This window comes from Puma concolor, chromosome B2 (assembly GCF_028749965.1).
Source record: "Puma concolor isolate L17-30 chromosome B2, mPumCon1.1.hap2, whole genome shotgun sequence".
Taxonomy (NCBI): Eukaryota; Metazoa; Chordata; class Mammalia; order Carnivora; family Felidae; genus Puma; species Puma concolor.
This window is the reverse complement of record NC_141671.1, coordinates 21332151-21345060: the sequence shown is the minus strand read 5'-3', so window position 1 is coordinate 21345060 and position 12910 is coordinate 21332151. Positions and strand designations below refer to the sequence as shown.

Below are 12910 nucleotides of genomic sequence, written 5' to 3'. Positions count from 1 at the left end.
CTTGCCTCTTTGTGTTTCAGACTCCTTCACTGGATTATGGCTCCTTGAGAGCAGGTTTTACATTTTTATCAATATAACCCCCCACAGTGGTTGTCAATTTATTATCTTAAATTTTGACAAAAGCATTTGCAAGCCCCTGTCATTTAATATCTAATTTTTGATTCATAAAGTACTGATATTAATAATTACTATAACTGTTACCCATTTTACCTGTTTAATCCTATTTCTGATGGTACCTTTTTGCCTACATTTATGATCTACTGGCTATCACAATATTCTCTCCTGAAGTCTTTTAAAAGCACTAAGGATAGCTAACATTTATTGAGCACTCACTATGTAGCAGACTCTGTTTTGCACATACACAAACACACACACACACACACACATGGTGTACGTAACATAAAATTGACCATTTTAGCCAATTTTTTGTTTGTTTATTTTGAGAGAGAGAGAGAGAGAGAGTGTGTGTGTGTGTGTGTGTGTGTGTGTATGAGTGGAAAGAGAGTGTGTGTATGTGTGTGTGTGTGTGTGTGTGTGTGTGTGTGTGTGTGTGTGTGTGTGTGAGTGGAGGAGAGGCAGAGGGAGAATCCCAAGCAGTCTCTGACAGCCTGTGCGAATGGACCCCACGAACTGTGAGACCATGACTTGAGGCAAAATCAAAGGTCTGACGCTTAACCAACTAAGCCACCCAGTCTCCTCTACCATTTTAGCCATTTTCAAGTGTATAGTTCAGTGGCATTAACATTCATGTTGTTGTACAACTGTCACTGCCATACGTTTCCAGAATGTTTTCATCATCCCAAACTGAAAATCTCTACTCATTAAACAGCAACTCTCCGTTTACCTCTTCTCCCAGCCCTTGGTAACCACCACACCACTTTCTGTCTCTAGGAATTTGACTATTCTAGGGAAGTCATGTAAGTGGAATAATAGACTATTTGTTTTTCTGGTGTCTGGCTTATTTTACTTAGTGTTTTCAGGGTTCATCCATGTTGTAGCATGTATCAGCATTTCATTTCTTTCAAGGCTAACTAATATTCCATTGCGTGTATATTCCATATTTGTTCGTCATTCATCTGTTGGTGGATGTTTGGGTTATTTCCAACTTTTGGGTACTGTGAATAATGCTGCTGTGAACATGGCTGTACAAAGATCTGTTTGACTCCCTGCTTTCACTTCTTGTAAATGTGTACCTAGAATTAGAATTGCTGGGTCATAAGGTAACTGTGTTTAATTTTTTGAGAAACCACTACACTGTTTTCCACAGGGTCTGTGCATTTTACATTCTGACCAGCAATGCCCCAGAGATCCAGTTTCTCCACATCTTTGGCAACACTTGGTATTTTCTGGTGGTTTTTTGTTTTTTGGTAATAGCCATTCCAGTGGGTGTGAAGTGGTATTTCATTGTGGTTTTGATGAGCTCTTTATATTAAACATATTTAGTTCTCAGAAAACACTCTGACACACCACTAAATACTGACATTATCACCATTTTAGAAATGAGGAAACTGAAGCTGAAGGAACTCAGTAACTTTCTCTCATTCTCAAAGACAGTGGTGGAGCTGGAGTTCTAGTCTAGGCAGTCTTGCCCCAGGGTCCGTGCTCTTTCAGTATTTCTCTCTCATAATTACTCATGCACTGCTTCCATCTCCGACTAGGTTTTAAAATTTTTTGAAAGTAAAATACATAATGCTTATCTTTGAATCCCCAAAGTGCTTCGTATGATTCCTTGAATAATGTAGGTAATAAATGTTTGTGGATGAGAAAATTTAGGCATAGAGATGCTTAATTATTTTCCCAACATCATACAAACAACACAACAAAGACTGGAACTAGAGCCCCTGCTCTTAACCACTATACAAACTTTTATTTATTTATTTTTTTGATTTTTATTTTTTAAGTAATCTCTACACTCAACATGGGGCCCAAACTCACAACCCCAAGATCAAGAGTTGCATGTTCCATCAACCGAGCCATCCAGGCACCCCTATACAAACTTTTATTAACTGTGGATGCTTTTTAATGGATTCCCATTATGTTAATGTCTGCCATTTCATAGCAGTCTCTGTATATCCACCAAGTTCTCTGAACTCCTTTATGAAATCCAAAAAAAAATGAACATTTTGCCGCCTGCCATTTTGTTAAATTCAAGCTGATCCATAAATGAACTTGCTTTGTATCTTGATACCCTTTAATTGTGCACCAAAGTTCATTGCATCAATCAGCTTTACATTTCACATGAACTCATAAAAATCAAAATCTCACAACACCTCCCCAAATTAAGACTGCTTGATAGTTAAATGATAGATTCTTAGAGAAATCTTAGCCAACATAAGGAAATTGGAAACAACTGAGGAAAAACTCAGACCTGCTTAATCCCCTGTCTGCTGCTTCCCATTTCCTGCTTATCTTGAGGAGGAGGATGTGGGTATGGTTTTTCAATCTATCATAGGATAATAGTGCTAATGCTGAAACTCAAGAGAGAAGGGATCTGTGAGCAGAAAGAAATTAAGGAAGCTTCTCAAATATTTAGTCTTGGTTGCTTTAATGTATTTGTTGTCAAGGTGGCTGCTGTGCAGAGCCCAGGACACTGATTACATTCAATAGGAAACTTAACTCATCACTCAGAATTTAATTAGATCAATGATCTCCAGGTATTGGCCACTTTTGAGTAAGGCTGATTGGATAATCTCAGGCCTTTTAGTGAAAATTAGTTGTCAAATGGTAAATTTTACATAAGATGTTTTAAATTGGCTTTGAAAAATATTTTCTAATCACCTATATATTCTATCACAGAAATATTAATACTATAAAAGTGTGTGTAGGGTTTTTACCCATGTCTTTGAGGATGCTTTCTTTTAATGTTTAGTGAGTTCATAAAGGTCCAAGAGGTCTGATGTAAAGCTTTGTTGCGTTGAGTATAAAAAAACAAAATCTACTTGTAGTTGTTTGAGTATATTTATAAGGCTAATTTCTTTTTATGTAGCTTGCTTTTGAGTTGTTATAATTGAGCCAGCAGGTGTGTTAATTACTAAACTAAACCTCACTTATTTGTTACATTAATGATTGTACTTCCTACTCTGGTCACAAATTTGGGAATTTGGTGTAATGGAAAGTCTTCACAGCTTTTGGATATTTAGATTGGGACCAGGATTTGTATTTCTGTCTTTCAGGAAAGAAAAAAGTAAGATTTGTCGGATGTAAGGGGCTGCATGCTAGATTCATCTTTACTGAGTAAGTTGAGTCAGTTTCCCATTCAAAAAACCAGTATGGCCACCTAAGAGAAAGGATGCTGCCATAAAATAGAATGTAAACTTCTAAGCTTATTTTTAGTTCTTTGGTTTAGTAATAAAAGGCAGGAGGCACTTCCAATTTAAAAAGTTGCTGCTCATAACATCTGGACACTATTAAATTAAGGAAGGCTGCAGGCTCCAGAGAGTCCTGCCTTCTGAGGATCATACCTTGTGGCACCAATTAAGGGATTTGGGGTTGGGTTGCTTGAGTACTGTGTTTATGAGGCTCGTTTCCCATAATCATGGCGCTTTGGTAACCCAAGTTGTTCTTCCAGTTCGAAGTCATGATTCCTCTTTTAGAATGAGAAAGCTAATTAAGGGGAGATTTAGGGAATACAGAGAGATGGGCTTTATTTGCTGTTGCTGACACTAATATAAATGAAACACTTTTAAATAACAAATTCTTCACATAATGGAAGGAATACCCTATCAAAGGGACCACTGTGACGAGTCAGATGGATACAGTATAGGTCTGCCTCTTTCTTCACTGTGACCGTGGGTGAATTAATCTTTCCATGCCTCCTATTCCTCATCTGTAGATTGAGAGTAACAGTATGCTCTCAAGGGTAGCTCAGAGGTTTCAAGATAATGAATATGATTTGCTTCACCTGGTATCTGATAGATGTTAAGTACTAAGTACCTGCCATTATTATTGCCATTATTATTTGTAGCATACTTGTGAATATTTTCTTTCTGCTCTGCCTCATATGTCTTGCTTGGCTTAGAGACCAACCTCTCTTAGGCCTTCAGAATTCTGTCTGACTATAATATTGGCACATAAGCCAATACATCATTGAAGACTCTGTAAAGAAGTGTATATAGGGAGGTGCTTCACATTACCTACCTCCAGGGTATATATACAGCTGGTACGCACCTGAATGGCTGACCAGTGTAAAAATACTGAAATGCTTCTAAACTGCCTAGTAAATAACTGCTGTCTCCCATTTCCCCCTCTTGCCATAGAGTTTCCTGACTCTCTCCTAGGCACCGCCATGATCCAACAAATAAGGGCTGATGTCTAGCACAGCTGTCGGCTTCAGCGTACCCTGCTCCAGAGCTAAAGCTGGTTGGTGGCTGTTCTGATTAATTGGTGACTATTCAGTCAGCCTCTCCCCCAAATAGAGATACCATTGTTAGCATGGAATGTATTATTCCATTTCTCAATTTTCCCTATATAGTATGCTCTGTATGTAGGTTGTGGTATTGTGGGAATACCGATCATGGACATGGTTACACATACTTAAATCAGCCACAGCTGTCTGTAGACAACAGTAGCACAAGTGTGGAAGGGGGAATTGGAAGTATATTGTTGTAAGGGTTTCACACTGTACATGTATAATAGTATTTGAATACAGACTGTGGTAAGTAAATATATATAATAAACCCCAGAGAAGCTGCTAAATAAATAAAACACAGAGGAATAGCTAATAAGCCATAGTAGGGAGGAAACAGAATAATTAAAAACAATCTAAAAGAAGATACAAGGAGGAAGAAGAAAAGAACAAATAAGACAAATAGAAAACAAATAGCAAGAGGGTAGATTTAAACCCACTCATACTGACCTTATTAAACATTAAGTGTAAATATTCTAAATACTCAAAAGACAGAGATTGTCAAATTAGATAAAAAGGCGAGACCTAGCTATATGTTGTCTATAAGAAACCCATTTTAAATATAAGGATACAAGTAGGTTAAAAATAAAAAGATAGGGAAAATGTGTCCTGCTAACACTAATCAAAAGAAAGTATATTACAATCAAAGTAGACTCAGAATAATGAATGCTACCAGAGATGAATAGGAACATTTCAAAATGTCAAAGAATTCAGCTCATCAAGAGTATGTCACAATCCTAAATATATGTGCACCTCATAAGAGAGTTTCAAAATACGTGCAACAAAGATTGGCAGGACTGAGGGAGAACCAGGCAAATTCACAATTACAGTGGAGATTTCGACTCTCCTCCCTCAGTAATTCATAGCACGGGCAGACAGCACATGAGTGAAGAGCAGAAGAGAAGAGTTGCACAACACTGTCAACCATCCTGACCTGACATTTGTAGAACACTCCATCTGGACAACCAGCAGAATATTCTTTTCAGACACACTTGTGATAGTGACCAAGATCACATTCTGGGCCATAAAACAACTCTCAGTACATTTGAAAGGATTGAAATCATACAAAATATGTGCTCACATATGACCACAACAGAATTAAACTAGAAATCCATAACAGATATCTGAAGAATCCTCAAATATCTAGAAACGAAACAGCCTACTTCTAAGTAACTAATGGGTCAAAAATTATAAGGCAAATCAGAATATATTTTAAACTGAATCAGAATAAAAACAACATCGAAGTTTGTGGGAAGGACATTTGTGGCATTAAATGCTTAACTAAGAAAAGATGAAATCTCACATTAATGATCTAAACTTCCACCCGGAAACAGTAGAAAAAGATCAAATTAAACAGAAGGAAGGAGACAATAAAGAACAGATGTCAATGAACTAGAAAACTGAAAAGCAGTAAGGAAAGTAAATGAAACCAAAAGCAGATTTCAAGAAAATGTTGAAAAAAATTGACAAGCCTCTAGACAGATGTATCTAACCAGATTGTAGCCAAGAGGAAAAAAAAAAAAAAGACACAAATTACTGATACCAAGAGTGAACATGGAAATGTTGCTATAGATTCTATAGACTTTAAAATGATAAAAAGGAAGGGGTACCTGGGTGGCTCAGTTGGTTAAGTGTCCGACTCGATCTTCGCTCAGGTCATGATCTCACAGTTTGGTTTATGAGATCAAGCCCTGTGTTGTGCTTTGCTCTGACAGCACAGAGCCTGCTTGGGATTTTCTCCTTCCCTCTCTCTCTACTTCTCCCCCACTTGAACTCTCTCTGAAAATAAACACTTAAAAAATGATAAAAAAAAGTATTATGAATAATATGCTAATAAATTCAATACCTTAGATGAAATGGATAAATTCCTTGAAATATACAAATCACTTAGGCCCACTTGAGAAGAAACATCATTTGAAATCATCTTATATCTATTCAGTAACTACATTGAATTCAGTTAAAAACTTTCCAACAAAGAAAACTTTAGTCCCAACTTTCCAACAAAGAAAACTTCAGTCCCAGGTGGCTTCACTGGTAAATCCTACCAAATATCTGAGGAGGAATAATATCAGTTCTTCACAAACCCAGATAATTGAAGAAGGAAACTCCCAGCTGTCCCCCTGATAGCAAAATCAGACAAAGATCTTACAGGTAAACTGTCGACCAACAGATCTCATGAGCTTAGACACCTTAACAAAAAGTTGGCAAAGTTTTGCAAACAAATGAATGCAGCAACACATTAAAAAAATAAATAAATAAATAAATAAAAGCAACAACAGTGTATGATCAAGTGAGTTTTATTCCAGGAATTTAAGGATGGTATATTGAATATCATTGAACATAAAGGTAATTCACTATATTGACAGACTAAAAAAGGAAAATCCTATTATCCTCTCTAGATGCAGGAAAAGCAGATGATAAAATTCAGTACCTATTCATGGTTTTAAAAAACAAAACATTGTCAGCAAACTAGAAATAGAGGAGAACCTCCTCAACCTGATAAGGGACATCTACAAAAACCCTGGATTTAACATCATAATTAATGGTTAAAGAATGAATAATCTCTTAAGATTGGGAGCGAGATAAAGGCATCTGCTCTGCCCTTTCTGCTCAATGTTGTACCAAGGTCCTAATTGGTGCAATAATGCAGTAAAAAGAAAAAGTGTATAGATTAGAAAAGATGAAGTAATGTTGTATTTATTCACAGGTGACATAATCCTCTATGTAGAGTCCTGTAAGGAATTTATTAAAAAAAATCTAGATCTTATTTAGCAAGGCTATGTAGTCAATATACAAAAATCTTATAATTTTTGTATGCTAGTAATGAAAATTAGAAATAGCATAAAAAAACATAAAATATATGTAGAGAGGTAAAATGTGTGTAAGACCTGTACACTGAAAACTATAAATCTTGCTTAGAGAAATTAAAGAAAATTTAAATAAATGAAGAGAGATGCCATGCTCATAAATCAGAACACTCTAAATGTTACATACCAATTCTCATTAGATTGAACAATAGATTCAATGCAAGTGCAATGAATTCCCAGCAGGCCCTTTTTAGAAAAAGCATAATGTATTTTTTATTATAAAGTATACATAACATTTACCATTCTAGCCATTTTTATTTTATATGTTTATTTGAGAGAGAGCACATGCACATGCAAGCAGGAGAGGGGCAGAGAGAGAGAGAACCTCAAGTAGGCTCCGCCCTGTGAGCGCCAAGCCCAAAGTGGGGTTCCATCTCAGGAACCTGTGAGATCATGACCTGAGCCGAAATCATGAGTCAGACACATAACCAACTGAGCCACCCAGTCACCCCAAACCACTTTTAAATATACAGTTCAGTGGCATTAAGTACATTTACATTGCTGTGCCACCATTATCGCCAAACGTCTCCAGAACTTTTTCATTTTCCCACACCAAAATTCTTGTACCATTAAATAGCTCCCTAATTCCCCTCCCCCAGCCTCTGGCAACCACCATTTCACTTTACGTCTCTGACTTTGCTACTCTAGGAATCTCATTTATGTAGAATCATGGAATATTTGTCCTTTTGTGTTTGGCTTATTGCACTTAGCATAATGCCCTGAATGTTCATCTATGTTGTAGCATGCTAGCAGACTGGCTGGCCTGCTTTGTTTCTTTGTTCCTTTCCTTTTCTCATTCTTCCTTTCCCTCCATTCTTTCTTTCCATTCTTTCATTGAAAGACTGATTTAAAAATTACATGGAAGGGGTTCTTTCCATTCTTTCATTTGAAAGACTGATTTCAAAATTATATGGAAGGGGTTCATGGGTGACTCAGTCGATTAAGCATTCAGCTCTTGATTTCAGCCCAGGTCATGATCTCACAGTTTGTGAGATCGAGCCTTGCATTGGGCTCTGTGCTGATAGCATGGAGCCTCCTTGGGATTCTCTCTCCCTCTCTCTCTGACTCTCCCCCTGTTCACTCTCTCTTAAAAAAAAAAAAAAACAAATGTGTGTGTGTGTTTGTGTGTGTGTATGGAAATGCAGTGGACCTAAAAGAATCAGAACATTTTAGAAGGAAAAAGGATAAAGTTGGAAGACTTATACTACCCAGTTTCAAGATTTATTATGAAGTTACAGTAACTAAGACAGAGTGGTATTGGCATAAGGATAGACATGAGTAGAACAGAAGAACAAATCCAGAATTAGATGCACAGAGATGTGACCAGTTGATTTTTCATAACCTACTGAGATTCAGTGAGGAAAGGATAATACTTTCACCAAAATATGCTGGAACAACATGATATCCATATGAAATGTAATGAACCTCAATTTTTATCTCATACCACATCAACCTGAAGTTTATCATAAACTTACATATAAGAGCTGAAATATAAAACTAAAAGGAAACATAGCAGAAGTTATTTGTGACCTTGGGTTAGGCAAAGATTTCTTAAATAGGACACATAAAAGAAGATAGAGAAAGCCATTAAGTTGGATTTCATCAAATTAAACGTTTGCACTTGAAAAGGCAAACTATAGAATGGGACTAAGCATTCACAAAACATGTAGCAGACAAAGGACATAGCTAGAATTATGTAAAGAACTCTTTTGAAACAACCTCCCAAAAATGGACAAAAGATTTGAGTAGACCCTTGACAAAGGAAGATACATGAAAAATAAGCACATGAAAAGATGCTGAACGTCATTACTAAGGGAAATGCAAACTAAAACCACAATAAAATAACACTACACACCCAAGAATGGCTGAAATTAAAAGACTGATAATATCAAGTGTTGCTGAGAATGTGGAACAACTACAATTCTCGTTTAATGCTGGCAGGACTGTATAATTGTACAGTCATTTTAGAAAACTTAGAGTGTTTTTTTCTTCTTTTTAAAAGTTAAATGTACATTTACCATACAGTCCGGCAGTCTTTTTCCTAGACTACTCCTAGAGTGTTTCTGTGTTACCAAGGATGAAACATACCACACTCAGACTTGTTCACAGATATTCATAGCATCTTTATTTACAGTAGCTCCAAAGTGGAAACAACTGAAATGTCCATCCACTGGCAAATGGATAGGCAAATTATCTGTCCATTCAATAGAATACTACTCAGCCATAAAAAGGAGTGAACTACTGATACAGCAATGGATGAATCTCAGAAGCATGTTAAGTGAAAGAAGCCACACGTAAGAGTATATATACTATATGATTCCCCTTATATACAGTTCTAGAAAAGGTAAAACAGTGATAAATCAGTGGTTGCTAGGGGTTGGCGGGAGGAGGAGACTATAAAATAGCACAAAGAAGCTTTTAGGATGATGGAAATATTCTGTGTCACTATTGTGTTGGTTATAAGACTGAATACATTTGTTAAAACTTTCCAAATCACACACTTAAAATTGGTGAATTTTATTTTATTGAAGCTATGCCTCAGCAATGGGAAGAGAAGAAAAAAAGGAAAGAAAGAATATGATAGCATCCCCCCCTCCAGGAGCTCCCAGTCTATGTAGGGAGTCAAGATAGTCTGGAAGAAACTTAAGACAACGAATGATTAGGAGTCAGGTATAGTTCAGTTAAACATGTTCTATCACGCCTAGGACTGGTAGCTGTAACCCCATGCCCTGGGATGGTTATCAGTAATGCTCGGTTATGCCATGAGGGAAGCAAGTCCAGCTTCCTTCGAGGAAGGAATTTAAGAGACTTTCTTCTTAACAAGTCAGCCTGTCTTACTTTTATCAATCTGGAAGGACTCTGGACTCTTCCCTGGGTAAGGCACCTTGAAGCAACTGTACTTCAACTGGAATATGTACAGTGTATCCAGCCTGGTGCTGGGAATTTGAAAGAAACACACTTTAGGACAATCACTGGGAGAATAGAAACCAACAGTTGAGAAGTTACTGGGAAGTTAACAGTATAGGTGAAGACACAGACTACATGTGGAAAATGGTGTTATTCTACATGAAGAGTATTTGTGGGCATATGCCTGTGGGTCATGGGTTTCGTGTAGCAGCCTATTGGAGATGAAGTACCAAACTTAGTGGTTCTAGTAATAACCCTGAAGCAGAAAGAAACTAACTCTGAGGCCGCAAAGAGAAAGGGATCTAATTTGAGATGGATGCTGAGACTTAAAGAGGTGGAAGGAAAAGAAAGAATTTTCTCCCCGTTACAGGAGATATATGTGGACAACCCACTTGAGAAAATAGCCCCATCTCCTAAAAAATATTACAGGTGTAAAGAGTTTGATTTCTTCAGAGAAAAAGTAGAATTTGGAGCCAAGGAGGCAAAACTGATAGCTTTGTTGAATCATGGTTTTATCAAGAATAGATACATTTCCCATTATTTTTTGCCAGGTTAGAGTGTGACTAGTATATACAAGGCAAGTTATTCCAGGAGATTCATGAAAAAAGGTCTGCAGCTTTAGATTGTTTTATTAGAGGTGATCATCAAAGACAATGATTGGGGAGGATGTTGACAGTGAGGGATGCTGTGCATGTGGGGGTCAGGATGTATGGGAGCTCTATACCTTTGCTCAATTTTGTTGTGAACCAAAAGTGTTCTAAAAAATAAAATCTATTTTTAAAAACAATTATTTGTAAATGTGGCTTTGTTTGACAGGGTAAGAATTGAGTTTGGAAATTTTCAAAAACTTCTTGGAGGTCAGTTTTCTGAGTAATATATAAACATAAAAGGAACAGTGTGCCATGTTTTTCTGGCTCCAGACCCACTTCTTTTAATTGAAGCACATTAAAAGTCAAAATGAAAGAGCAAGTCTTGATTTCAGAGCATTGGGCTTTCTGAGTTAGGAAAAGCTGGTGAGCTGGTCTCTGATGAAGGGAATAGCTGCTCCCAGGAGGCTCTCCCGCCATCTCACCCTTCCTTACCTGTCTCACTCGTCAGTGTAGGGCCTGTGGCCCAGCCCCTGTACTGTCTAAGGAGAGGGGTTGAGCAGCACTGGGTATCATCCGGGTGCCTGAGGGAATTGATGGAGGGAGTGGGGCACAGGTGAGCAGACAGCAGCTAACTGCCTCTCAGAGCTCAGGCGGGACAGGCAGGCCTCCGGATTTGGCATCTCTTAGAGGGTCATGGAAGTGTTAACCATTGTTCTTTTACCAGGAAGCTGCAATGAAAAGTGTCAGGACTTCTGGCCTCCTCTTCAGTTACCCGAAAATTCTCTAGCTATGGGAACATTCCAGAAACTGTCAGGAACATCACTGAGACACACATCTAGACCGGAAGTGGAGGCTGGTAATAACAGCAGTAGCAACAACAGCAATGATGACGGCTGTCATTGGGCACTTGTTCCATCCGAGTACCGTGCACCTAACATGCATTACTTCACTTAATCCCCACAACACCATACAAGATAGGAACTGCTATCATTCCCACTTAACAGATAAGGACCCAGACTTAGAGCTCCAGGGACATGTCCAAGACTGCGCAGCCACCACAAATCAAAGAAGTGACCCCAACTCAGAAGTGTTTACCTTTGGAACATCTGCCCCTAACAGCCGTACTTACTGTTGCAGTCATCTGAAAGTGATCGCTTGCTTTGCTTTGGTCCGGAGTCAAGGTAGATCGTGCCTGATCCAAGGGGACTGGACCAGAGAGAGGGGCTCAGGAGTGTGGAAGGATTCAATGCCCTTGACCATGGATGTGGGCTGGATGTGACAAATCAGAGGTATTCTCTTATCTCCAGATGTGTCTGCCTCGCCCAAATTCCCATCTTCCCAGCATGACCTGCAAGCAAATAAATGTCTAATGTCTCATATCAGAACTCAGAGTGCAGTTGATTTACACGTTTTTAAATAGTATGTGTGGAAGTAGGCAATGACCATACTGTGCTTCTTGTACCCTGTTCAAAGCCTTGCCCGTGTGGAACAGCCTTCTCTGGTGATCTGTGAGTGTGGCAAATCCTGCTACAGAAGGAAGAACGATTTACAGTAATGATGCTAGAGTCTGCTAGAATGCAAGCTGTATGTGAGCAGGGATTTTATTTGTAAAAAGTTGTATCTCCAGGATCTAAAACATGTAGGAAGTGTTCAATACATATACGTTTAATAATAATTACTAACTCTTCAAAGTTAGTTCATCTACTAACTATATAGTAGTATAGTTCATCTACTATAATACTTGAGTAGGAAGGATAGTTTCTTTTTTTCTTTTTTAATTTTTTTGTTCCCCTCGCATTGTTGAGAAGGTGTGAGGAAATTGAGCCTTAGGAAAGTTAAGTGAATTATCTTGGTTCCAATAGCTAATTAGGAGAAATAGACTGGGGCCGTGGCTTCCCATTTCCTATTCTGAGTTCTTTCCTACCATTATCAGTCTCAGTGGAATATGTTATTTCTGCCCATAGTGGGTTATGCTTTTATTTCTGTGATTTCTGCTTTGGGTCTACTGGCTCCAGGGTTCAGAGGAAACATGGTCATTTCCTGTGGCCAGTTTTGACTGTGGTGAGCTACATGGGCAATGTTCAGAGTGACCACCATGGCATAGTGACAGCTGGGCATGCTCACATCTTTCTGAACAGAAT

At 38.1% G+C, this 12910-nt stretch overlaps 1 protein-coding gene across 3 annotated transcripts in view; it reads left to right on the top strand.

Moving 5' to 3' along the window:
• The window catches only part of SNRNP48 (small nuclear ribonucleoprotein U11/U12 subunit 48), a 32937-nt gene extending 20789 nt beyond the window's left edge, over nucleotides 1–12148 (top strand). Inside the window, exon 10 of one of the 3 annotated variants that reach the window (XM_086706332.1) lies at nucleotides 11774–12148. The gene's annotated coding sequence lies outside the window, so the exon portion shown is untranslated. Of the gene's footprint in view, nucleotides 1–20; nucleotides 2939–11493 lie in introns of those variants that run through there. The other 2 variants (XM_086706330.1, XM_086706331.1) reach the window with 2 other exon arrangements.
• Nucleotides 12149–12910: the final 762 nt, after the last annotated feature.